Genomic DNA, 27,468 nt, shown 5'->3' with positions numbered 1-27,468 from the left:
TCTTTCTCACCCCTTCATTTAAAAAAACTCATCCCATCATAGTCATCTCACACCCATCTGTCTACATATACTCCTTCTAATTGCCCTAATAATAATAAAGTTCTTAGGAGTTACAAGTATCAGCTTCTCATATAGGAACGTAAACATTTTAACCTTATCGATTTCCTTATGATTTCTCTTTCATGTTTACCTTTTTATGCTTCTCTTGAGTCTTGTATATGAAAGTCAGATTTTCCATTTAGCTCTGGTCTTTTCATCATGAATGCATTAAGGTCCTCTATTTCATTAAATATTATTTTTTCCTTTGAAGAATCATATTCAGTTTTGCTGGATAGATTATTCTTGGTTACAATCCTAGCTCTTTTGCCTTCCAAAATATCATATTCCAAGCCCTCTGATCCTTTAATGAGGAAGCTGCTAAATCTTTTGTGATCCTGACTGTGACTCCACAATAGTTGAATTGTTTCTTTCCAGCTGCTTCCATTATTGTCTCCTTGATCTGGGAGCTCTGGAATTTGGCTATAATATTTCTGGGAGTTTTCATTTTAGAATTTCTTTCAGGAGGTAACTGGTGGATTTTTTTCAATTTTGATTTTACCCTCTGATTCTAGGAAATTGAAGAAGTTTTCCTTGATGATTTTGATGTCTAGGCTCTTTTTTTGATCATGGCTTTCAGATAGTCTAATAATTCTTAAGTTATCTCTTCTCAACCTATTTTCCAGGTCAGTAGTTTTTCCAATGAGATATTTCACATTTTATTTTATTTTTTCATTCTTTTTATATTGTTTTATTGCTTCTTGGTGTCTCATGCAGTTGATAGCTTCCACTTGCCCAATTCTAATTTTTAAGGAATTATTTTCTTCAAGGAGCTTTTGTATCTCTTTTTCCATTTGGCCAATTTTGTTTTTAAGATGTTATTTTCTTCAGTAATTTTTTTGTGTGTCTCTTTTACCAAGCTGTTGACTCTCATTTCTTTTCCCAGTTCTCCCACTCTCTCTCTTATTTTTTAAAATTCTTTTTGAGTGCTTCCAGGAATTCTTTTGCGGCCTATAACCAAATCACATTTTTCTTGGAGGGTTTGCATGTAGCTGCTTTGACATCATTGTCTTTTTCTGGTTGTGTGTCTTGATCTTCCCTGTTGCCATAGAAACTTGTTATGGTCACGTTCTTTTTTGTTGTTGTTTGCTCATTTTCCTCCCTATTTCTTGACTTTTAACTTGAGGCTAAAATTGAGCTCTGTTCCTGGGGTAGAAGGGCACTGTCCCAAGCTTCAGGCCTTTCTTGCTGCCATTTTCAGAACTAGCTCTGGGGCTATGTAGATTTTCAGTGCTTCCAAGGTGGTATGGTCTGAGGAGAAGTATGATCACTGCTCTGTGCTTTGGTCTTTATCCAGAAAGGAACCATGTTCCTCTGTAGCCACCAGCTCTAGCACTCCTCTTGGCCCTGGGACTGTGATTCGATTCCCCACTGTCTTGCAGCTGCAACTGCTAGTGCTATCCTCTGTCTTGGAAGTGAGAAGTAGGTCCCTACTCCCCTGTGAGTGACCACAAGCATTCTTCTCTGCCCTGGAACTGTGACCTGGACTCCTGCTTCTTGGTGGCCTTATATGCTATCACTCCTTTTGGCCCTGGGACTGAGACCTGGAACTGCATCTGGGCAATGCAACAAGGTCCTGAACCCAGCACCAGAAAAGAATTCCTTGCAATCTCCTTCCAACCAGTTGTTCAACACTCCCCTTCCCTTCCTGTCTGTGGTCTGAGCACTCCCAGAGCTGCTGCTTCTGCCAAGGCAACTGCCCCCAGGGCCATTCTGGAGGCTCACTACCACCCTGGTGAGATAAACCTTCCTTGTTGATCTCCTAAATTGTTTTGGGCTGGAAAACTGTTCCACCTGACCTTTTGTTTGTTCTACCACTCCAGAATTCTGTTTGAGACGTTATTTTAGAACTGTTTGGAGGGGAATTTGAAAGAGCTAGGCTGAGCATTTCTATATTCTACCATCTTGGCACTGACTCTCAGACATAAGAAATTTAACTTCTCTTGGCCTCAGATCTTAATCTATAAAATTTAGGGGGGCTTTTAGGAGTAGAAATTTAGGAGTAGAAAGCCTATAGGGGCCCTTCAAACTCTAAATCTATGATCTTATGATCCTAAATGTCTTTGTTATCTTAGGTACTTGCAGGGGAAATCTTTGTAGAAAGCAAACCCTTTGTAGGAAGCAAAACAAGTCAGATTTTGATGCTCCCAGGAAAAATCTGGGTGTAAGGACCCTAAGCCACAGATGTTATTATTGAGAAGCCCTTAAATTTGAGGTCAGGGTCTGCCAATCATATAGATTATTCAAATAGCTTGGCAATTGCCCAGAAACATTCTAAGAGTACCTAGAACTTGCAAATAAATCAATTCACAGAGATGATTTAATAAAACAAAATATTTGTATCCAATCTATGTTAAATGGTAACCAGTAAGTGGGTTTTTTACTTTTACTATTGAAACCACTATAATATGTCAAGCTATCTAAGAAAGTCAGGATTGAAGTTGGGGAAGAAAGGTAAGAAGAGGGGAAGTGTGTAGAATGTAGAATTTAGAGGCAAAAAGCAGAAAGAGAACTTCAAATCTATATACATGGCACCAGACACAACTGTAATAACCTCTAATCCTCCACTGCTGTTAGATTAACACAAAGTGACAAAGCTAAAACTAGTACTATAGAGTGGACAGAGCACTGGCTTGAGAGTCAAGAGTCACGTTACTGCTAATCAATTTTGTGGCCCTATTTAAGTCTTTTTACCTCTTTAAACCTCAGTTTTCTCACCTGTCAAATGAGAAGGCTGAGATCAAATAATCTCAAAGATAAATTCTAGCTCCAAAACATTTATTGTACCAATATTCCACTTAGTTATGTTTTAGGATAACATAAATCATTGAAGACATAAGATGTTTGAGAAATTTTAAGGTGATATATGATAAGCATCTTCAGAAATCTATTTATAAAGGGCAGTTTTCTTTCTCTTGTTGAATGTTTATATGAAAACATCTAACTTAAAAATTTTGATAAGTTTTCTAGAAATGCAGCAGCAGTTTTATCAAGGAATGTTTTCATGGAGCCAGTAATCTGTGTTTAAATTCTCATAATAGAACAAATGTCAGCCTGGAAAGACAGAAGCTTTAAGGTACCAAAAAAGAAACTCTATAAAAGGCAAACTTCTCCAGAAAGCTGAAGTCCTCCTGGGTAGAGTTGAAAGTGATTTGATCTGCTGAACCAATACAGATTGCTACTTTAAGCAAAGCTTCTAGGCCATGAAAGTGAAAAATGGGATGGGATGGGATGGGATGGGATGGGATGGGATGGGATGGGATGGGATGGGATAGGATGATGAGATGAGATGAGATGAGATGAGATGAGATGAGATGATGACATGACATGAGATGAGATGAGATGAGATGAGATGAGATGAGATGAGATGAGACGAGATGAGATGAGATGAGATGAGATGAGACGAGATCTCGTAAGTAGAAAGAAGTATATTATCAAACAGAATACTTATAAGTCCTAGGACAGCGTGCGTGTGCGTGTGCGTGCGTGTGTGTGTGTGTGTGTGTGTGTGTGTGTGTGTGTGTGTGTGTTTGGAGGAAGATAGGATCATAGTAGGATGAAAGATGCTATCAAACTGAAAGAAGTTATCTTTAGGCACTTGATGTATTAGGGCTTTTATTTTTAACCAGACTGAGGGAGCCAATCACATTCATGGTGCCTTTATGGCAGGTGAAACACCAATGCGGCTGTAATACTCCAAGCCAGACATCAAACGTACCATTTCAAATCATAGTAGGTCAATCCTATTGGAAAAACGCTAAAAATCTCATTATCAAAGATCTACAAAATAACTCCTCTAATAACAATAATAGCATTCATATGCTATCTTATTTGATCATCACAACAACGATAATAATAACTAATATTTATATAGTGTTTACTATGTACTAGGCACTGTGCTAAGTGCTTTACATCTATTATCTTATTTGATGCTCACAACAACACTGGGGGGGGTTGGTGTTATTATTATCCCCATTTTACAGATAAGGAAACTGAGATTAAGAGAAGATAAATGACCTGCTTAGGTTCACACAACTAAGAGTCTGAGCCAGGATTTGAACTTAGACTTCTCCTTTGCAACAATCATATTCCCTCTTATATTAGTTATTTGTATAAATGCCATATCCTCCACCTGCCCTATCCTCTCCCCACTTTTAGATTGTAAAAACTTTGCATACAGGACCTGCTTGCATATTTATCTTGGTATCACCAGTACAAGGCATAATGCTCTAACACATAGTAGATACTTAGTAAATGGCTGCTAAGTTTGAACTAAAGCTTGGTTACCTGGTTTGCTAGTCCAAAGAAAATCATATGCAGAAAATCAAGAGTATGTGCAATTACTAGGAAAAAAAACTCAGAACAGTACGAAAGGATACTTTACAGATTGACAAAATATTTTCTAAGTATAAAAAAGAAATAGGAAAGTTTGGAGAAGGTGAAAGTTTTGAGGGGAACATAATGTGTTCAGTATCATCAAGCTGATGAACTCAACATCTTCCCCTCTACGCTCTCCTGTTTCTCTAGAGGTCATCATCATCATCCCCCCAATCATCCAGTATCAAATCCTGGGGACCTCTTTTTATTTTTCCCCCATCCACATCCAACCCAATGCCAAATCCTATCAATTCTATCACTCCCACCACTTTTGCTTCTGTCTCCTTTTCTCCACTTATAAGGCCACTCTCCAAATTCAGGTCTTCATCTCTTCTTGCAAGGAATACTTACTTTTTTCTTTGTCCTAGAGTTCTGGGCAGATTTCCTCTACTATTTCCTTCATTACGGTGCTATGGGTTTTTGTCCTGCCCTATTCTCCTGGAAGACCCAAGATCCTTGTGAGGAAGGTAACTACAGGTGTTAGTCTTGTATCCATCTCCTACAAATGAGGAAACCAAGGCTAAGTGACAATAAATGACTTTCATGGTCACTAAACTGGTGTTGGAGACTAGATTTAAATCCCTTTCTCTCCTGACTCCCAAGTCCAGGCATAAATTTATAGTTGGAAGGAACCTGAATGACATGTAATCCAAACCATATCCAAATCTAGGATTCTTTCTACAATAGCCTAAAACTAGTCATGTAAGCTCTGAAGGTCTCAAAAGACAGATGTCCCTTCTTTGTTAAATCCAAATTGCATGATTCAGTTTCCCCTGAAACATGCAGTCTGCCATGACTGAAATACCTTTCATTTCCAGCTTTCAGTATCTTTCTGTTCCTTCAAGACTTAGCCCATGTGTCACATCTTTTGTGAAGCCTTCCCCAATCTCCTTCCTCAATTTTTTCTCCCTTCTTAAACTTTCCTAGAGAACTTAATCTGGTTCTCTCCTTTTCCCCCATTACAAACTTGTGTTATATGGATCTGTATATATCATTCCTAACCCTCCTTCCCCTTTGTAGAATGTAAACTTCTGGTGTGAAGGAATTGTATCATTTAAAAAAAATCTTTGTATCTCTAGCACCTGCACATAATAGGCACAACACATTTTTAAAAAATTATTTTTATTTATTTTGTTAAATATTTCCCAATTACACAAAAAATTTTTAACACTCATTTAAAAAAATTTTTGCATTTCAAATTCCCTCCCTCCTTCCCCCATCCCCACATTTTGAATGAATAATATGTTCACTCAGTGAAAATGCTAGATAAAATTTTCATCACCTGCCTGTGGCCACTGGAGTTAGTGGGGGAAAGTAAACAAAAAACTATTTCTTAAATAACTAAAGTAAAAATCCTGGACATATTAACATTGTCCAGAAATAAGACTGGATCTTTCATGTTTAAGTATTGATGGAGACAACACTGAGTAATCAAAACAGCACTGGACTTAGAGTCAAGAGAGAAATGGGCTTGAACTCGGACTCCAACACTAGTTGTGTGCCTATGAAAAAGTCATTCATTGTCACTATCTGAGTTTTTTCTCTTGTAGGATGGATACAATAATAACATACCTGTAGTACTGTCCTCACCAAGTTATTATGAAGATCAAATGAAGTGGGTACAATGCATTTTGAAGACCTTCAAAAACTCAAGAAATATCAGTTGTTATTATTAATGCATCTAAAATTTAAAAAAATTATTAATAACAGATTTTTCTAATACCTTTTATTATTGCTAATAATAATAAGAAAAGAGAACAGTACATTCTTAGATATGCTTTTTTGGGTTGGTTTTCTTAACTGGGAAGATTCAACGGAAGGCGGACATATCAGGAAATGACTGTTTTTAAAAGGGTTCCTTAAGTGTTCACCTACTTTTTCTTTAAACAGACTGGGATGGGAACAGATTGGAAAGAGCAACTGGGGTCAAGGGATCACAGCTTACAGGATGAGTCAGTCATCTGGGGAGGCTGTCACAAAAATCACCCTCATTTCTTTTCTCTTGGTTGACGAATTTCCTTGGTCTTTGTATATACACAAGCTGAAGATCAAGAAGTGGAATATTTTATTTTCAATTGAGATGAATAGTATTATTATTTTGGTTCTGGTAATAGTTAAACTAGCCTAAAGGAGGAACTTGAGGAAAATAGAGTTAGAGAAAGAAAGCTGAATGGCAGAGGGGAATGACTGCTGGGAAGCAGCAGCAATTTTTTTCTTTTTGTACAAAAATAATACTGGATTCTAGCTCCAAATGTATCTCTATGTATGGACAAAATACCTCCAATCTGCTTATTTTTTTTCTGTATTCTCCAAAAAAAAAATTCACACAAAAAAGTACAAAAACTATTTGAGGCAGCTATGAGTAGGTATGTGCTTTTTCTCTTAAAACTAAGACGTTCAGCTCTTGCCACCTGAAGCATGAAAGGAAGCATTAAAATTGATATTAATACTCCTACACTGTATGGTCAGCACTTTCTAAAATTAAATGCAAAAACAATATCACCAAATAATCAAATTGGTGATCTTGAAAAAAGCAAAAACTGACACATTTAAAAAAAATTCAGAAGGGATTTAATCTTTCAGCTTAGTTTACATTAGGCCACAGGTTTCCAAACTGTTTTGGTTCACAGTGCCCTTAGGGTCTAAGTAATTTTTTTCACAGCATACCTAGGCTAAAAGAAAAACCTAAAAGTTCCATTTATTAGGTAGTTAGATCCAAACAACTTAGTAAGTATTTATGTCTTAACAACTTAGTAGTCTTTGAAAAAATAATACACAAAAATTTAAAGAAAAATATTTTAATTTTATTCTTAAATAACCACAATTACTTATTAATGGTCTATATGTGCTTTTTGGTCACCGTACAACTTCTCAGTCCTTGGAATCCTACTGGACACTGCCTGTTTCATTTCCTGTCTCACAATGATTTTCTTGTGGTACATGATTTTTATCATAGCAGCCACTAAAAACTCAACTCCACAAAGATATTATATTGTAAATGAGAAAGTTCAAGAAGTTACTACAGTAGATGAAAGTACAAGTAAACAAAAACGTATCTCAAACAATGAAGAATGTCACTGAAAGTAATGTTAAGCAATTTAATACTGAAACTGTAAACTACCTTAAATTAGGAGTTTTCATGGTGTCTGACTATTGCCAAGTATCACTGTTTTCCTCTAAAATTTAAAATATTATTTTACGGAGTTAGAAAAAAATAACAAAGTCAAAGGAGCTAATGAAAAAATGTAAAGGAAAGAGGTTTAGCAATACCAGGTCTTAAATTATATTGTATGGCAGTAATTATCAAAACTATCTGCTACTGGCTAAGAAATAGAAAGGTAGATCAGTGGTACAGAGTAGACATACAATTTACAGCAGCAAATGTACTATAGTAACTTTGTGTTTGACAAGAGTAAAGACAAGTTTTGGGGATAAGAATTCATTATTTGGCAAAAATTGTTAGGAACACTGGAAAGCAGTCTGGCAGAAACTGGGCATAAACCAATATCTTATACCATTTACCAAGAAAAGGTCAAAATGGACACATAACCTAGATATAAAGAGAGCTATTACAACAAAATTTGAAGAATATGGAATATATTACCTATCAGACTTAAGGAGAGGTGAACAATTTAAGAATAAAAAGAGACAGAGAGCAGAGTGAGGTATAAAATGAATAATTTCTATTATATTAAATTAAATAGCTTTTTAACAAATGAAACAAAGGTAGCCAAGATCAGAAAGAAAGCAGGAAATTGGGGGGGAGGGAAATTTTATAGACAGTTTCTCAGATAAAGGTCTCATATCTAAAATATATAAAGAACCCTGTCAAACCTGTAAGAATGAGTCATTTCCCAAATGATAAATGGTCAAAGGATATGAACAGGCAGTTTTTCAATGAAGGAATCAAAAAAATTTAGCCCTATGAAAAAGCTCTCCAAATTATTATTGATTACAGAGACACAAATTAAAATAACCATGAGATATCATTTTACAGCTATCAGATTGGCTAGAATAATTGAAGGAGAAAGCAACAAATTTTGGAGGGGATGTGGAAAAATTGGGACACTAATTCAATGCTGGTGGAACTATAAGCTGATCCAATCATTTTGGCGAGCAATCTGGAATTATGCCCAAAGAGTTATTATGCCAAAGAGTTATTAAACTGCCTATATTCTTTGACCCAACAATACTACTACTAGGTCTGTTTCCAAAGATGATTAGGGAAAAAGGAAAATAACCTATAAGTTCTAAAATATTTATAGCAGTTCTTTTTGTAGTGGCAAAGAACTAGAAATTGTAGGGATGCCCATCAATTGGGGAATGGCTAAACGAGTTGTAAATGATTGTGATGGAATACTACTCTGCTATAAGAAATGATGACTTAATGATGTTAGAGAAACATGGACAGATTTGCATAAAATAATGAAAAGCAAAATGAGAAGAACCAAGAGAACACTGTACACAATAATAGCAATATTGTTTTAAGAATAACTTTTGAGGGGCAGCTAGGTGGTGCAGTGGATAGAACACCAGCCCTGAAGTCAGGAGGACCTGAGTTCAAATCCAGCCTCAGACCAAACACTTGAACTTATTAGCTGTATGACCCTAGGCAAGTTACTTAACCCCAATTGCCTTAAAAAAAAACAACTGAGCAACTAAGTCATTTTGACTATTATAAATACCCAAATTAACTACAAAGGACCTATGAAGGAAGATGCTATCTGTCTCCAGAGAAAGAACTGATAAATAGAAATATGTACAGAATGATTTTACCTATGACATAAATATTTGTGTCTAATGGTAGCCATCTCCAGGGTAGGGAAAGGGAAGAAAAAAAGGGAAAAAAGAAAATTACATGATAATGTTATTATACATTTAAAAGGAATAGCAAGTTGTACATAATAGAATTGTAGTTTCATGTGCAATCATCTTTTTTTCTATTCTACTATGTTATGGAAACGTTTGTTTTATTTCATAAGTTCAGAATAAAATAAAAATGTTAAATTAGACAATAAAAATAAAATATTCGGAGGCACTCCTGAGAATTCTCTGTGGCACCCTGCGCTGTGATATGCAGTTTGGGAACCATGGCATTAGGCTTCTGAGTGCTTTTAGTTCAAATAAAAACTTTTAAAAATGAACACAAAAGGTTGGCTTACACAGACTATCTCTAGCAACAGTGTTGGAAAAATCAGTTTTGCTATGAATACTTTTTGGACAAATGGGTTTTTGCTTGCTGTCACTGACCTCCTTAGGGTACAACACTAGTACCATAATCTACAAGTCAAAGGGTATAAACAATTTAGAGGCTTTCCTTGAACAACTTCAAATCATTTTCCAGAATGGTTATACCAATTCACAATTTGTCTTTCCCCAGTTTCTGCAACATTGGATTTTCTCATCTTTCCTTTAATGAATACTACAGAAAGATATTCCTAGAATTGTTTTAATTTACATTTCTCTAATAGTGATTTTGAATACTTTCTCGGATGATTATCTATTAGGTAATGATATTATCAATATCATAATTTTACCATAAATATTATAAATTTTTGTCAAATCCACACATATTGTAGGCATCAGGTTTTTTATTTGATATCTAATTCAAAGACTTTCACAGTATACAGGTCTTCCTTGATTTCTGCAAAAATTCTTTTTGGTGTTATATTTATGTAAGTTCAACATTTGTCTTGGTAATTTAATTTCCAAATAATGAATATATTTTGTCATTATCTTAAATAGAATTGATCTTTCTGCACCTTCTCCTCCTGGGCTTGTTTGTATGGTTTTTGTTCTTGTTGTTAGTGATACATGGAAAGGCTGATTTGTGTTGATTTATTTTGCATTCTGCTACTTTGCTGAAGCAATTGTTCTCAATTTTTTGTTAATTCACTAGGGTTTTTTCTGTAAAGTTTTATTTGCAAATACAGATAATTTTCTCTTTATTTTGACTACACTTATTCACTTAAATAATTCTTCACATTCTATTGTTCATTTCTGGTACTTTGCAAAATAATAGTGCATATAGTGTGCATCTTCCTACTATCCATGATCTAGATGGGGAAATTCCCAGTGTTTGTCCATTATGAATAAGACTAACTCGTGGTTTTGGATAAATCTTTTTGGAAGGTAATTAACAAAAAAATTCTTTCATTCCATGCTTTTTAGTAATTTTAACATAAATAAATGTTGTATATTATTAAGAATTTGGTATCTATGGATACCATGTGGTTTTTGTTAATATGAATCATGAAGACACTTGTTTTTTAATGAAGAACATCCTTGAATTTCTGGTATAAATTTACCTACCACTGGACATGCAATAGCTTGTAAGTCATCCTTCCTAAAATGTGATGTTCAGAACTGAAAATAATATTCCCGATGTAATCAGACTAGGGAAAGAGTTAGAGACCATTTCCTTCAATAGCTTCCATTCTACATAAAAAGGACAAAGTTTGGTAGAACTTAGTATCAATAAAATTTATTGTTAGCCATGAAGAGACTCTAAAGACTTTTAAGTTTCAGAAATCTTATATTTCTGACATATTTGATAACTCCTAGTAAACCTAAGTAAGCAAGTTTCAAAAACAGTAATTAGACATACAATTTACTCTTTACCTCTTCCAGCACTCTGAAATGGAGAGTTAATTTATGATTTAACCATACTATCTTCAAAAGCAGTAGCATATCACTGAGTACTTCATTAATTAAAAGCTAGAAAAGGAAGTTTGCTAAATGAAGCAAATGTTCTTATCACTTCTATCTATATTCATTAAAACTGACAGGAAACCAAATATCACCATCTGTCTACTTGCAATAAAGACACTAAAAACAGCTCTAGGCTAGCAGAGCAACATTAAAGACAAAAGTATAAAACTGCAGATTTTAAAGTTTCATTTGCAAATGGACAAGGAAGAAATAAATTTCAAAATAAGAAAAAATTAAATCATGTTGAATTTTCCATGATGTCTAGAATAAAACAGTCTTCAAGTATATGTGTATATATATATACTTATATATACATATACTTATATATATTACATATAAAATCTATACCACTAGATCAAATGCAAGTTTAGCAATTACCTGTTGTGATTTATATCATCAATTCTCAAAAAAAGAAAACTAAATATTATTATGTTTAACTAAAGAGAAACACTTGCTTACCAAAACATGCTTGCAATCAACATCCATGTAACAGAATTACAAAAATCTGTGCCTTCCCCCCTCAACACAATTACATAGCCGGATAGAAACAAAAATGCCAGGTGGCAATTCTGCATGGATATATAGGCTTAATACTTCAAAACCTAAAGCTTCCAATTCTACAGATTACTGTATTCCTAATTTCACCTGAGGTAAGCCAGTTTAGCCTCCAAGGAAAGGTAGGCAAGGAAAATCATGTAGCAAAATATGACTCACTTCCCCCAGCCTCCCTTTAGAATCTCAAAGGTCACTGAAAAGGGCATGCTCTAAGGGATCTTACAATATCCTTTGTCACTTCCTACAGTGACTATCTTGTTTGTGCTATAGGAGAGAGGGAGAAAAAAATTAAGATTAAGATATCAAGGGGAAATTTTTTTTTAATCGAGAGGAATATCTCTACACATAGAAGGATAGAAAAATCATCACAACAGAATTGTAATGCAAGGTAAGTGAGGGATAGTAAGAAGGTGCTCTTAAGTGAATTCAAATCAAGTGGGCCTGGAACAATTTCAAAGCAGAGTTCTGAAATATTTTGCATATATGATTTCTGAGCTAATGTTGATGAGAACTTTGAGAAATCATAGATAACAGGAAATATATTGTTGGACCAGAGACAAGCAAATGTTCCAATTTACACAAAGAAAAGAAAGTGGATTTTTCACACTAGGGGCTGGTGAGCCTGATAGCTATACTTGGATTTTAGGGAAGCGCTTGATAAAATTTTATCAGACAAGATGGGGTTCTGGGTTGGATAATCAGTGCAATTAGAAATGGATTTGAAATTATTCAAATGCTTGGAATACAGCCATATTAATGTATTGGTGGAAATCTTGAGGGAAATCTCAAGTTGTATGTCACAGGCATCTGTCCTTGGCCCTATATTGCTGAACTTTTTAAAACATCAGAGATGTGACTAAAGACACAAATGACATGCTTATCAAGTCTGTGGATACCAGAGACGTGGAGAAGAGGCAGTTATGGTGTGGTGGAGAGAGAGCTTAAAGCTAGGAAGACATAGTCGCAAATGCTGATATATACCCATATCACTCTGGGCAAGTCTCTTAGTTTTCCAGGGCTCCAAGTCACTCTCTAAGGCTATGGATTTCAAAGAAGGGACAGGGGTGAGGAACCTGTGGCCTCAAGGCCACATGTGGCCTTCTATATCCTCAAGAGCAGCCCTTTGACTGAATCCAAACTTAATTGAACAAATCCCCTGAGAACCTACAGGGCCACATGTGGTCCCAAGGCCATAGGTTCCCCACCCCTGGGCTAATATGTATTGGTAGAGGGACCTTCCTTACCCAGGAATTATATGTAGCAGTGACATGACAAATCTAGTCCCTATCTCTTTAGAGGCAGAATACATAGTTAAATAGGTGGATAGTAAAATCAGGATCCAAAAATATCATAATGAGCTAAATCTAACAAGATGAAACTTAATAGGGAAAAACGCAAAGTTCTGCACTTAGAACTGAAATGTCATTGGCAACATGAAGAATTTAGATAAATATGGAAGATTTATATGATTTGACTCAAAGTAATATAAAGATAAACAGGAGAATAATATCATACTGACAAGTACAGTAAAAATGAAAAGATCACTAAAAGCAAGCCAAACTTAATAAGAATTTAAAAATCATTAATTGCTCTGAAGAGTAGATAATGAATCATACCTCCATTTTCTGGGGACAAAATGCTGCATACATTGTTGGAAGTGGTCAAGGTGTGGGTTTGTTTTTGCTTAACTGTTTTTGTTACCAGAGTGAGTTTATAACTCAAGGTGAAGAGGGAATTCTATTCGCAAATGACTGTGATATAAAATGAATAAAAAGTAAATCAATCATACAAGTACAGGATGGAAGAGATGTTGCAATATAGTATTTCATGTGAAAAAGGCCAGTGCAACATGCCAGTCCAAAATTGTTTTTAAAGGTTAGATGATCTTAGATTGAATTAATATAATTCTCACGTTCAGAGGTGGTAATCCTACTTATTGTACTCTCTTCTAGTTAAGCCACATGTGGTATATGTCCTGTGTGTTTGCTGACTGGGTATCATTATTCTGATAGGCACTCACAAACTACACCCCTTTATGAGGAGGGCAAACAGGATTGCAGACAGCCTGGAAACTCTGTCATAATAAACGCATCAGTTGAAGAAATTGGGGGTATTTATTCTGAAGTAGAGGAAAAGGGGCAACATGACTGTAATCCTTTAAGTATTTGAAGGACTGTCACATAGAAAGATTAGATATATTTTACAAGGCAGAGTAATTACCAATGGAGGAAAACCACAGGGAAGAAAATTTTGGTTTAATATAAGGAAAAACTTTCAAAAAACTAGAGCTGTCCTACAGGGTAAGACCCTGTCTCATGAGTTAGTGAGTCCTTTTGTCACTGAAGGTCTTTCATATGCTGAATGACTTTTGCTAGAGATGCAAACATTAAGATCCTAGGAGATTATAAAAACATAGTTGTACGTTATTTAATGAAAAACATTAAGTATCTTACACAAGAAAATTCCAAGTATTATAGATGGAAAAACTGTTAAGATTTAATTCATTTTCTTTGAAGCTGAGGTATCACAATCAATTTTGTAAATAATTATTTGTAAATGAAACCTGTGATTTCATCAGTCTAGGGAACAGTTGCTATGGGTAAACTCCCTCCATCAATATAGCTGTAGTCTTAGAGAGCTGCTTTGATCAAAAAGCTAGGATGTGTAATAAGCAGGAATTTGAACACAGTTCTTCTTCAATCCAAGATCAGCCTTCTAGGTACTATGTGACACTCTTTGAATATACTACCTTCTGAATACGCTATCTCTTTTTAATATAATATCATACATCTTTTCTTAGGTTTCTCTGAGGTCATGACATAGGGATATGAAGCTGATAAATAAGAGGCACTATGGAAACAACCAAATTTCATGTTGATTTTCAGCTCAAACTTAGTTTGTCCAAAAAGTCCTACTCTGATGAATTACCATCCTGTGGAAATAACTCCGAATTCTTGAAGGCAAGGTCACAGGAGTTCAAGTTTTGGAAGGTTCTACCATTCTAGAAAGGCTATGAATATGATCTCAGCAATAGGCTATTTCTATGACCTATGAAAGGACTAGTTTAGCTAAGTATAATTATGAAACAAAAAATGTTCCATCATATAGTTCCCTTTAGTTTTTGCAGTAAGAATGGCACAGTTGTAGAAAAGGAGGTACAGGGCTCTAAGAATCATAAAACTTTTAAACTATCAACAAGCATTAATTTAACTGTTGGTACTCTTAGCGTGAGATTCTTCATAGTAACAATAAGTGAACATACTATTGGAGGAAAAGAATCATATTAATATTAACATTTTCACTACAAAAGAAACCAGAAGATTTAAACAAGTTAAAACTAAATTAATAGATAAGAGGTTCTTCTTGAAGAAGAAAATTAAGGACTTGCTAAGCTAGCTTTCATGGCTTGTACAAAGGAAACAATAAACAGAATTTGATGGCACACTTTTACTTTTAGCCACCTCATACTTCAGGGCTCATGATAAGTATCTGCAAAAAATCTACAATGAAGCTAAATGCAATAAATATATGCACCAACATCTCTTACAAAGGATAAGGAGGTAAAGAAATTTCATGAATAACTAAATAACTTCCAAATTAAATTAATATATACTTTAATGATCAGTAACTTCAATACAAAGATAGGCATGGAGGAGGTGAAATATGCTGGAAAGCATGATTCAGGAGTAAAAGATGAGAGAGGACAAAAGGTTTGTAGACATGTAAATTTCACCTCTATAAAATATGAAGAGTTTTTTTAAGAGCTATGAGACATGAGAGATGGATAACACCGAATAACATAATAAAAAATGAAAAGAGTTATGTTCTAACAAATACAAACAACTAGTTACTGAAGTGCTAGGAATCATTAACAAATGAGCCATATGTGCAGCCAGACCATCAAATTGTTGGAGCAAAGATCAAATTCAATATCAAATTAGGAAGAATAAACTTATAAGATGACATAGCTGTGCAATTAAAATAAATCCAAACTAATCCAATAAAAAAAAAGCTGCTGATGTCAGATAATGAGAAATGGCTAAAAGAACAAGAATTAATGCAGCCCAAAGCAGTTTAATTGAGAGAAGATAACTGACACAATAATTAAATTCAATGAATATTTATTAAGCACCTACTATATTCCAGGCACTGTGCCAAGTCCTAAGGATACAAAGACAAAAATAAAAACAGCTCCTAGCCTCAAAGACCATACATCCTATTGAGTTAGGGAGGAACAACACATAAAACATATATACAAACAAATCAGTTTTGGGGGGCAAGGACTATTAATAATTGGAGGGGTCAGGAAAGGTCTTGTGTAGGCAGTAGCACTTGAGCTAAGCACTGAATAGAGCCAAGTATTCCTAGAGATAGAGATGAAGAGGGAAAACTTTTTAGCACTGGGGACTGCCTATACAAAGACATGACTCTAAAGTTATGAAGCTGAGTAGTATCCTCAACTGAAATATGGATGTTAGGAAGAATGGTGATGGGGAGGGGGGTATGAGTTCCATTTTGGAAACGCTGAGCATGTGATGTGCATGGGACAACGGGGTGGTGGAATAGTTGCTAATGGTAGAATAGCAGCCCAAAAGTTCTAGGAGCTACTTTGGGGGGGGGGAAATATTTGGTCAGGCAAAGAAATATGGCAGCCAACAGTGAATGAAAATTAAAATTAGTCTGTAAAATCTTACAAAGAAGGATCTAGATTATGTCATGTTACATCATTCAAAAGCATAAAACAGTAAATGGAAAAACAAGGTGTTTTGACTATGTAGAATTAAAAAGGCTTTACATAAATACAACCAATGAAGACAAAATTAGAAGGGATATGAGTGAATGAAAGAAAACATTTATAAAGTGCTTACTATGTGCCAAGATCTGTATTGAGCTTTGGAGATACAAGTAAAAAAGTAAGACAGTCTATCCTCAAGGAGTTTACATTCTAGGAGGGGAAGACACCCTAAATAAAAGAGTGGTGACTAGGGAAGGATACTTTGGTTTGAGAAGTTAACTGACAACATGCTTTCTAGAAGCAATGAAAGTATTGATTTGATTACTGAAATCATAGAAAGGGGAAAATATTTGCATTTTCATCAAATGTTTATGATGAAATGATATCCAAAATTTACAGGGAACTGGCACAAATATATAACACCAACAATTATTTTCTAAAAGATAAGTGGCCAAAGAATACAAACAGCTTTCATGTTCTCCTGGGAGATCTACAGTCCTCAAGTTGTTTCTATAAATCTGGTAATTAAAATCAATGGCTTTTGCTTATATAGAGATCTTATGTTATTGGTTTCAAACTCAAAAATGAATCCCTGTGGGCAGTATATTGACGTAGAAAACCACAAATTGATATTATCTACATTGTATTGTAATTTTATGTACTTTGTTAAAATTTCCCAATTATATTTTAATCTGACTCAGGCTACACTCAAGTTGTCTACTTTAAATTATCTGGCCTTTTGCTTCTCCCATATTGCTCTTCAATATATTTGTGTTTAAAAAATCTTCTGTTCTCTTACTTTTTTGGAGATAAGCCACCATAAATTCAAGTTTATCCGGTCTACTTATTATTTTTTGCTGTGCAAACTATAAATTCTACCATTTGTTCCCCTCTAACTTTTTTTTCTTCAAGATTCTTGTTTCTCTTTTCTTAGAATATTCTGGAAGATCTTGTTGTTGTTCAATGCTGTCTTGAGAATTAACATGGTTCTGTGTTTCATCAAGTGTTGGTTCAATTTTCTTTTTTTTTTTAAAATAGTTACTTAGAGGCTTGTAATCTTTTGGATGTTTCAGAGTTCATCCTCCCTTCAAATTGTACTATCTTCTCTGTTGATTTACCTGCTTTGTTTTTTTAGATTTTTAATTACATTTTTTTCTTCCTTTAGAAATCCTGAATAATTTTAGGCTTTTTTTCTTATTTTCTCATGTCACTCATTCTGACTCCTCCCTCTTTGATAAAGGGTATTATCCCGTGGCTATACTGCAATGCTGTTTCAGCCTACTCTCATTTTGGAAGATTTACTTTTCTCCAACATTAGTTTTTGTCCAAGTAGATTTGGGGGGAGGGAGAAGAGACAGGACTTGTCCCAGTAAGGCTCCAGTTTCCTTTCCTTCAGACCTAGTATAGGCTACATTTAATCAGTTGATCTGCCACTTTTTGCAGAGTTGAAGGAAAGACTAGGCAATATATTTTTCTGCCACTTTGGAATTCCCTAATGTAGGGTATGCTCTACTCAGAGTAGCAAGTTCCCCCTCCTCTATACTTGGCTAATATGGTCAATTTTCTTTTTCTTTTTCTTTTTAACAGAGGAATATAGAAAAGGCAGGGGTGCAGAAGGTCATCAGAATCTCTTTTGCAGCAGGGAAATCCCTAAATGGGTGCTTAATAGGTATGCCTTACAGTCAGGTGTAATCATTCTACTTTTGGGACAAAGTTTTTTAAGATTTTTAGAGAATTACTAGGGATTAGAGAAAATGTCTAATCCTCCAATTTATTGGGCTTATAACCCAGAAGTTATGATTTTTTAATTTAGAAGTATGTAGTATAAAAGCATACACAAAAATATTATCCAATTCACTAATAGAGGAATGCAAATCAAGATACCTTTGAGGTCTTGCCATATCCAAGGGCAAAGAAGACAGAAAAGGTGGCAGGAAAAGTCAATTTTTATGGTCTCTGGGAAGAAAAGAAAACTTATTGTTGTTCAAGCTATGAACCAGTCTAACTGTTGTGAATATCAATGTGGAATCATGAAAGAAAAGTAACTGAATTGTCCCTTTGATTATAGAAATAAACTGAGTGACTAATTAAAAAATAACTAAAAAAAATTTTAAGGTATATGAATACAGTATAATGTGATATAACCATGGCAAAAATGATGAATATGAGGAATTTGAAGAAACATAGGAAGAACTGTGTGAACTGACTAAGAGGTAAATTAGTAGAACTAAGACAATAATTTACATGAGTACAATAATGTAAGTGAAAAGAGCAGTAAAATGAAGTCAAATTCAAAGTAACTGAAATTAAGATTTGAGAGAAGAAATAATTAAACTTATCTCCCAACCCCAAAGCCCCCATACAATTTGTTATGAATGTAATGCTTTATAAACTAAAGTGCCATGCATATCTGCTTTTTATTACAATCTCAACAAGAAGATTTTGGCTACAAAGTATGAAAATCAAAACTCAAGATCACCAGCCATACTTAGATGTCCTTTCTTCCCCTCTTTCCTAAATGTCTTTAACTTTTTAATTAGAAAATTAAACTACTGAAAACACTCATATTTTGGGATTCAACCACCATTTATGGCCAAATTTCAATTAAGCCTTGGGTGACATCCAAGATTCTATTATTCTTCTCTTTCATCATTCCTTTAAGGGTCTTGGATTTTTAAGTCAAAGAAACTGGGTTCAAATACTGTCCAGAGACAACGTGTGATGTCAGTAAGTTATTTAACTTGTCTAGGCTTCATCTATAAGTGAGAGGTTTGAATTAGATAACTCCCAAAGTTCCTTCTAGCTCTAAATCTATAATCCTAGGAATCACAGAATCATAGAATTTGAGAGTTGGAAAGGATCTCAGAGGAGATGGCACAGTACATAAAGTATAGGACTTGGACTCAGGAAGACCAGAGTTCAAATCTCTGCCTCAGACACTAGCAATGTGACCCTGGGCAAGTCATTTAACCAACATCATCCACATCTGTAAAATGGGAGTAATAATAGTACCATACTTCAAAAGACTGTTGTGAGGATCAAATAAGTTAATACTTGTACAAAGTGTTTTACAAAAAGCGCTATGGAAATGCTAGCTATTATTATTTTTATTAACCTGTGCCCAAAAGGAATATCCATTATAATACAGATGAAAAGTGATCATCCATCCTCTGCTTAAAAATCTCCAAGATTGGTGGGGGAGAGGGGCACACCATTCCACTTCTGGAAAGCTCTAGTTATAGGGAGATATAAAGCCTGAATTTGCCTCTTTGCAGTTTTTACCTGTTGCTCAGAGTTTTGCTCTCAGGATCTAACCAGAACAAATTCAATTCCTCCTCTATATGAAAATCCTTCAGACTGCTATCATGTCCTTCCTGAATTGTCTCTTCTCCAGGCTAAGCTCTAGTTCCGTCAACTAAACTTCTTATGACATAGACTCAAGACCCTTCACCATTCTAGATGCCCTTCTCTAGAGACTCAAATTTATCAATGTCCTTCTAAAGCTGTCGCTCCCAGAACTCAGCACAACACTCCAGATGTGATCTGACTAGGGCAGAGGACAGTGGGACCACCCCTCTCCTCTTCTTTCCTAAAAGCTGTGTGTTTCTCAATGAAGACCAGGATCAAATAATTGGGGGGGGGGGCCTGTCACATCATACTGCAAATTCATTAAGTTTACAATCCATTAAAACCCCAAGCTCTTCTTCAGAAAACTGATCTCTAACCAAGCCTCTCCATCCTGTACTTGTAAAGTTGGTTTTTTGAACCCAAGTATCCCTATTTTATTTCAGTCTAACAATTAGGCGAACTATACCTATTGCATCCCCTTAACCCCTTGGTTTAGTAATCTTATCAAAAAAAGAAATAAGATTTGTTTAGAATGACCTGCTTTTAATTAAACCATGGTGGTTCTTTGTGATCCCTCTTTCCTTTTCTATGCTCACTAACCATACTCTAGGTAAAACATTCTAAAATCTTGACAGGTATTGAAATCATGCTCATTAATTAAAATCAAGCTAACTGGGAGTTTATAGATCTCCCTTTCTGGAGGTAGGGAAGTATGAGGGAAAATCAGAATATTTGCCCTTCTGTAGTTCTGTGGTGCCTCTATCATTCTCCATGATCTTTTAAAGATGGCAGTCTCACAGCTGCCTCATCCATATGATAATTTCTGATCTTTCATATGTCTAATTTAGTTAGAACATTGTTGCAAATTGATTTCTATGCATTTCCAAATGGAATATTAGTTTGATTTTCTTGTTCTAAGATTATTAGCTAGTTAACATGAACATTTAATGTTTAGATTACACAAAGCCAAGCATGACTAAGAAGCATACAACTGAATTACACATTAAGAAAAAAAAAAGTACAGAACAATTTTCCTGGTTCCTGCCAGAGTAATAACTTTCTGAGACCTTGAAGCTTAATGACAATGAGTTAATTAGAGCAGTGTGCTAACACATGCTGATCTTTCCTCTTCAGTATACTATAGTAATTCAAAGAATTCCAGAGGTTAATGTAATCCAAGCCCCTGACATTGAACACAGGTTGCTCACTGTTTGTATTAGAGCCACCCTGAATAACAGATAGGATAGAGAAATCTAAGAACTAATGGATCCCACGGGACTTAGAGGAAGAGGTATCTTCATTTGCCCATGGGAAATGCTTCCTAACTCCTTGAAGTTAACAGTTCTTTTTGGCCTTATTCTTTATTTTAATCAGTATTACAAAAACAAAGAATACATGAAAACTGAGAAACTAAACCAGAAGGAACTGCTAACCAGGTTGGATTAGATATTCCCAAGATACCCCTTCCAAAATTATATATCTTTCTCTTTGGAAATCTTAATTGTCAAACTATCATACATTAGTGCTAATTTTGACTGGAAGCAATAGAAGGGAATATTATGAATTTCCTAGTAGAGTATTAGTTGATGTCATGTGACTCCCAACACAAGACTCCATTCCTTTCATCTCTGTCTTTTCACCATTCACCCACTCGCCCAGACTTGAAACTTAGGTATCTTCTACTCCTCTTCCTTAACAATCAGTTGCCAAGCCTTTTTTTTTCTTTCTACATTTGCAATCAATCAATCAATCAACAAACATTTATCAACTGCCTACCACGCACATGGGATACACAAAGAGACAAAATATAGTCCCTGCCCTCAAGGTACTCAGAAGCTAAAGGGGGAGACAATAAGCAAATAAATATATAGAAAGCAAGCTATAAACAAGAAAAATAGGAACTAATTAACAGAGAGAAGGCACTGGAATTAAGAGGGGCTAAAGAAGGCTTCTTGAAGAAGAGATTTTTGTTGGGACTTATCCCAGCAAGGGAGGTCAGTAGTTGGAGAAGAGGAGGTACAGCTTCCCGGAATTGCCAAGAGGGCAGTGTCACTAGATCAGAGTATGTGTCAAGGAGTAAGGTAGGAGAGGGCTAGGTTATAAAGAGTTTTAAATGCTGAACAGAGCATTTGTATTTGCTCCTGGAGGCAATAGGGAGCCACTGGAGTTTTTTGGGGGCTGGGGGTGGCCCACAGCAGTGTGTGATATGACCAGACCTTTGTAACATCTCTCCTATATGACCTTTTTCTCTCCCCTCATGCTTATTACCACCATTCTGGTGCAAGACTTCATTATCTCACACCTGGACTACTGCAATAGCGTGCTGGTTGTTCTCTCTACTTCAAGTCCCGTCCCCATACCCTACTCCCACTCCAATTCATTCTCTACTCTGAAGTTAGATCTTCCTAAGATGAAGTTATTTATTGCAAGTCTTATCTTTTCTACTAGGTTCTAATCATCCCAAAGACATTCTTAATCATCTCTGCATTTACCATTAACATAAGCCCACAAAAAACGAAAAATAATCTCCACATTTAAAAATTCTCAAAAAAAGAAAAAAGCCTATCTGTTCAGGCTATTTTTCATTAAAATATTTAACATGAAATATTTGAGACCAGTAAGCCTTAACCCAAGAAGAAATTATGGCAGACTATGCTGTCAAATTGATTTTCCCATTTTGTTTGAATATATTTGGTTAAAAATGCATAAATATAATAAGAATTATAATGAGTTTTGTTTATAATATTAAGTAAATAAATTTAAGTGAATAAGAGAATACTCAGAATTTAAGGAGTTAAAACTTTGAATTGTAGAGGTCTAAATAAACAAGCGGCAGAGAAAGCAAAAATTGGTCTAAAAAGCAAGCTTAATAAAGTAATTATAAAAACACTTGCATGTCTAAAACTAACCAAGGATCAAGGGGTTATCTTTTGATGCTGGGAACTGAGCAAATTTAGCCGGAAAAATATACACACTTAAGACTGTCATAGAGGCTTTCTGAAATTACTCACAAAGAGCAACGGTGGAAAAGGACTTCAAAGGAGGTCTCTGGGAGGTAGGAATATAGGAACAAACAAAGGAGGTGAATTTTTTTTTAATCTTCCATTTTAAATAAGTTTACCACAAGGTTCTATGTCTTTCCAACTGTTAAGCTGAATATTTTCAACAGGTCAGGGAGGGGCATCTCCAGACTCGCCCAACTGTTTCCAAATAAAAATCCAAAGTCCTGGGATTCATTCCTACCTTTAAGGCTGTTGCTGCAATTACATTAAAGTGTAAAATGTATCTTTTCCGTAAACCCGAAACAAATCTGCTGAATATATTTTGCTCCGGCAGAAGGAAAACGATGAAACCCAGGCTTTGGATGGCATTTCATAGGACCGCTTTGACAAATTTCACTTTAGAATCTCAGTGTTAGTCACTGATACCAGCTACCACAGGGGAAAGCAAATGCCAGTGACAAGATCCACCGAAAGAGTTATGAGCACCCAGGCCCATCCCGCAGCTGGAGCAGGGGTGGCAGCAGGAAGCCCAGGACTGGCTGCCATGCTGATCAGTCCACCTGGAAAGCAAGGCTGAGAAGCTGGCCTGGCTCAGGATGGCGCCGCCCCTGCTTGCCATTATCTTTGTAAAGCAGCAGAGAGCCGCTGGCATTGACCATTTTAGGAAGACACTCTCTCTTTCCTTCTCCAGGCAAAAGACAGGGAAGGGGCACAGAAGCTCGAAGTCTTGCCTAGAGGCAGGTTCAGGGCACAAACTTGGAAGAACAATAGCCTTTGTATCTCCCCTCTGGGGTATTTACATAAATGATTTTTATTCCTACAACAAAGAATCCCTTCAGCAAGCAGAGCCTGACCACAGACACAGTAAATACTCCCGCATCCCGGAATCTCCAGGAGCAAGCAAGTTGGCCTGGGTCACTCTAGGCAAAGCATCCCAAGCCTCAGAGTTCAGGGAGGCAGAAAGCAGCAGGCCGGTTCGGGAACAGCTCAGCGCTGGCTCTACATGTACCAGGTTCCCCTCTGCAACAGCCTCTCTCTGCTCTTGTCTCTCCTAGCCCTATCGGGCCCGGCGCTGCTGCGGCTGCTGGGGCTCAGGGCTGCGGCTGTGGCGGGCGATTGAGAGGTTGGGGGATCCTGCCCCGTGCTGGGCTCCGCACCGGGCCACCCCTGGCCCGTCCAGAGCCTCTCCCAGCCCCGCAGCCGGCCACCTACAGCAAGCTTGGGGCCCTGCAGGAAGCCGAGACCAGCCTTCCAGAGCCTCATTTGGGGGAACAATTCAAGGAAAAGGAAAAAAGGATTACAAACCTTGCATCCCCACCTTCAGTTTTTCAACCAGAATATGCTAGGGCTCAGGAAATTATGAAGCAGGGAGGCTATGAACCAATGAGGAGGCATAAGCATTCCAGGCTGGCCATTCATCGGGCGCTGCAGCTGGATGCCATCCAACCACCTCCTACCTCCCCAGTAAATCCGACAGCCCAAGGCCAGGGGCGGGGCCTGAAACACACATGTCCCCCGCCTCCCTCCCCCCCCAAAACCCTGTAGGAAAGGAGGGAGGTGACAGTCAGGGAAGGGAAGGAAGGTTCCTGGCCCCGCCCATCGCAAGCTGTGAGGGACCCCACCTTCTCCTAGGATGGGGGTGGGGGGAGTCTGGAGTCCCAGGATGGGCGGAAGGAGCGGGAAGAGATGTCTGGCTCCATGGGACACAGCAAGCACAGGTATGGAAAAAACTCCATATACACGGGTGAGGAGGACACAGGCTGCCCAAGGGCTGCCTCAAGTGGAGAGGCTCCTCTTGCCCCTAGGTGTCAGAGAGAGGTAAACATAGGTGGAAGTTCCCAAAGGCCATTCTCACAGCAAAAAAACCCAAACTACCCCCACCCCTCAATCAAAATTCAGGCTTAGGAGGACTTCGTTAGAATACTATTATAGTAAATAGCTACATGTTAGGCACTGCGCAGTCCCTTGGCGAGCTTACTGTCCAGAGATCCCAATGCACACTTTGTCATCCATTTCATAATCAAAACATAAGCACGTGAATAGTCTGTACAAGCACCTCTTGTTGATTATTACAAATACAATTTTCCTTTGAAACAAATATTAAAATAAAAAAATAATTTAACCCAGTGGTTAATTTACAAGATTAAATAATGGTCTTGTGAAATAAATAATACGTTCCTTATCTTAGGAAAGACAAGTAGTTTGAAATAAAATGCTATTATTCTAACACATTATATCTATGGCCTAGAAGTTAGGAATTGAGTTTCCAGAAGGAGTTTGCTTCTCTTTAAGAAACTTCATGGTTAATAAGCTAGCTCTACAAAAACCTGCCAATACATTTTTTCTAAGCTTGCCAGTTTAGAACAGACAAATCCAATCTTTATGTACAGATCTATATTACACATTCACAGATACACACATACAAACCCCCACACATATATAATGTTTGTATTTACCACAATTTACTTGAGTTTTGAAAACAAAAGGAGACCTAATGTGTAACTCAATGCACAATTCTAGAAAACGTTCATGAATCCAATCCCTGATCTTCCTTCATATGCCACCCATTTTTGCAAAAATCGAGTTATTATACAAATATGCTACAGTACAAGGAAAAGAGTGATGATATAAACAGCCTTTTTATTAACAAGTTACAATACAAAAGATTTTCCTTTACAGATCTAGACAGACATTTCTAAGAAGCCCCACAAGCCAAGTACTCTCTGGTGCTGACAGGCAACCAATAACTGTGACAAATGATACATTCATGGCATTTGTGACAATCGATAGAGTGACTTTCCAAATTAATAAAATATAGATCACAAAGCATACATTTTTATTAAAGAATAATTTCATGATAACTAAGTAACACGGAAGCTTCCAAGCATAAGATTAAATTACATGCTGAGTAAATCTGGCATTTTGTGATAAACGGCAAAAATAGTCTTTGCAACAGCAACTGGGGAAGAACATTGCTGACATAGTCTATAAACATGTTTTACAAGCGTCAACCAAAACAACACAAAAAGCCCGGAATGGGGGCTTAGAGAATCTGCTATTGGATCCACAGTAATTATTTTCTTGCCAGTCCTTTGTGTTGGAAATTACTTTTAATAACATCTTTGGATCTTAATGATAAAAGTAGATTTTTATTTATTATTCCCATCATTAGGAGTCACTACAGAGCAAAATATATTTTTAAATAATCTGACATCATTAATAAAGATCATCACTGATTGGTTTAAATATTTTTTCCTATTCTAACAACTGTAATCAAAATATGTATTAAAGTGTACTGGATCAATATTTGTGCCTGAAAAGTATAACACCTATTCATCTGGAGAGGTTTAAGAAAAAAAGTGCTATCGACATAAACATTTTGATAGCATAATTTTTTTTGCCTGGCCTCCTACTTAGTTTATCTAATCCCAATCTCCCAAACCATATCCAGTTCCACTCTACCATCAGCCACCCTACTCAGCAGACTTTTGGAGCAGGTACTACATGTATATAGGTAGTACAGTAACAGTAACATTCTAGAGTCCTCTATGCTACCAAAAGGGACATACATGTTAGGGGTGTGTGTGTGTGTGTGTGTGTGTGTGTGTGTGTGTGTGTGTGTGTGTGTGTGTCTGTGTGTTTTAATGAAAATGAGTGAAGTACAATAATGTAAATATCATCCTTTTCCTAGGTTAGGAAAATTTTCTTGGATGTTTCCAGATATTACCAAGACTACTGCCCTGTAGTAGAGCTCTCAGCTCTCTTGAACTAGATTGAAGTGGCTGGTCCACTTTGTGACAATAACAATGCCTTTAAAAACCTTCCAGCATCCAAACAGGCAAAATGATGGAAATAATAATAATAATGGAAAACTTTATGAAACAGGACAAAGTAGGCTGTGTTTGAGAATAAACTAAATAGGCTCTAGAATTTGTCAGTGGAGAAAGAAGTTCTTCTAGATGTGTGATATAGATAAAATCTTTACTAAGGTAAGGAGTTCACTCCTATAAGGCTGGACTTGCTTTTAAGGGTCATTGTGTCAACGTGTAAGACCATATTTGGACAGCAGTTCACAAGAGCTATAACTATTGACTGTTGTTTATATAAAAGGTCCACGTCTTTTAATTCTATGATATGGATTTTGAAAAGGCCTCCTTTGTTCGCAAAGTGAAATTACGATTACTATTTGCACCACCTCTAAAATTGATCTAGAGAAACACTTTACAAAGTGGGCCTTCTGTACTACAGAAAGGAGACTGTGTAGAACTCTGGTATTGCCTCACTCAAGCCATGGTGAGGTGGTGGAGCAAGAAGTAAATTTTTCCTACCAACAACTAAAAAAGTAATTTGAGAAATGTAGGAAAATGTCAAAGAAAGCTTTAACATAAGAAAAGATTTTAGAATGACCTTGAATACATTAACTCAGGTTACAATTTCTGAGTTGCCATTTTAGGGGGATTGCTTCCTAGCCCTTTACTCTTTTTATGAACACATCTCCAAATCTCATTTCCCAATTACTTCTGTGAGGTATAGGGGATATACATGCCCTTAGCAGAGAGGACATATGGGTCCTAGTCTGAGTTCTATGACCTGAGCTATACTTACCACCTCTAAGCATCAGTTTTCTCATTAGTAAAAAACATA

The 27,468-nt window shown here is 36.3% G+C and overlaps 1 protein-coding gene and 1 long non-coding RNA gene across 5 annotated transcripts in view; both read right to left on the bottom strand.

The window, feature by feature from the left end:
* The window catches only part of LOC110212257 (uncharacterized), a 48,629-nt gene extending 24,346 nt beyond the window's left edge, over positions 1-24,283 (bottom strand). The window contains exon 1 of the long non-coding RNA XR_002325615.2: positions 24,130-24,283. This is a non-coding gene — a long non-coding RNA (uncharacterized LOC110212257). The remainder of the gene's footprint in view (positions 1-24,129) is intronic.
* CTBP1 (C-terminal binding protein 1) overlaps positions 1-27,468 on the bottom strand; it is a 441,341-nt gene that overhangs the window by 205,870 nt on the left and 208,003 nt on the right. The gene's annotated exons all lie outside the window — the stretch shown is intronic.

Source organism: Phascolarctos cinereus, unplaced genomic scaffold (assembly GCF_003287225.1).
Source record: "Phascolarctos cinereus isolate Bilbo 61053 unplaced genomic scaffold, phaCin_HiC Scaffold_9;HRSCAF=440, whole genome shotgun sequence".
Taxonomy (NCBI): domain Eukaryota; kingdom Metazoa; phylum Chordata; class Mammalia; order Diprotodontia; family Phascolarctidae; genus Phascolarctos; species Phascolarctos cinereus.
This window is presented reverse-complemented; position numbering and strand designations above follow the sequence as displayed.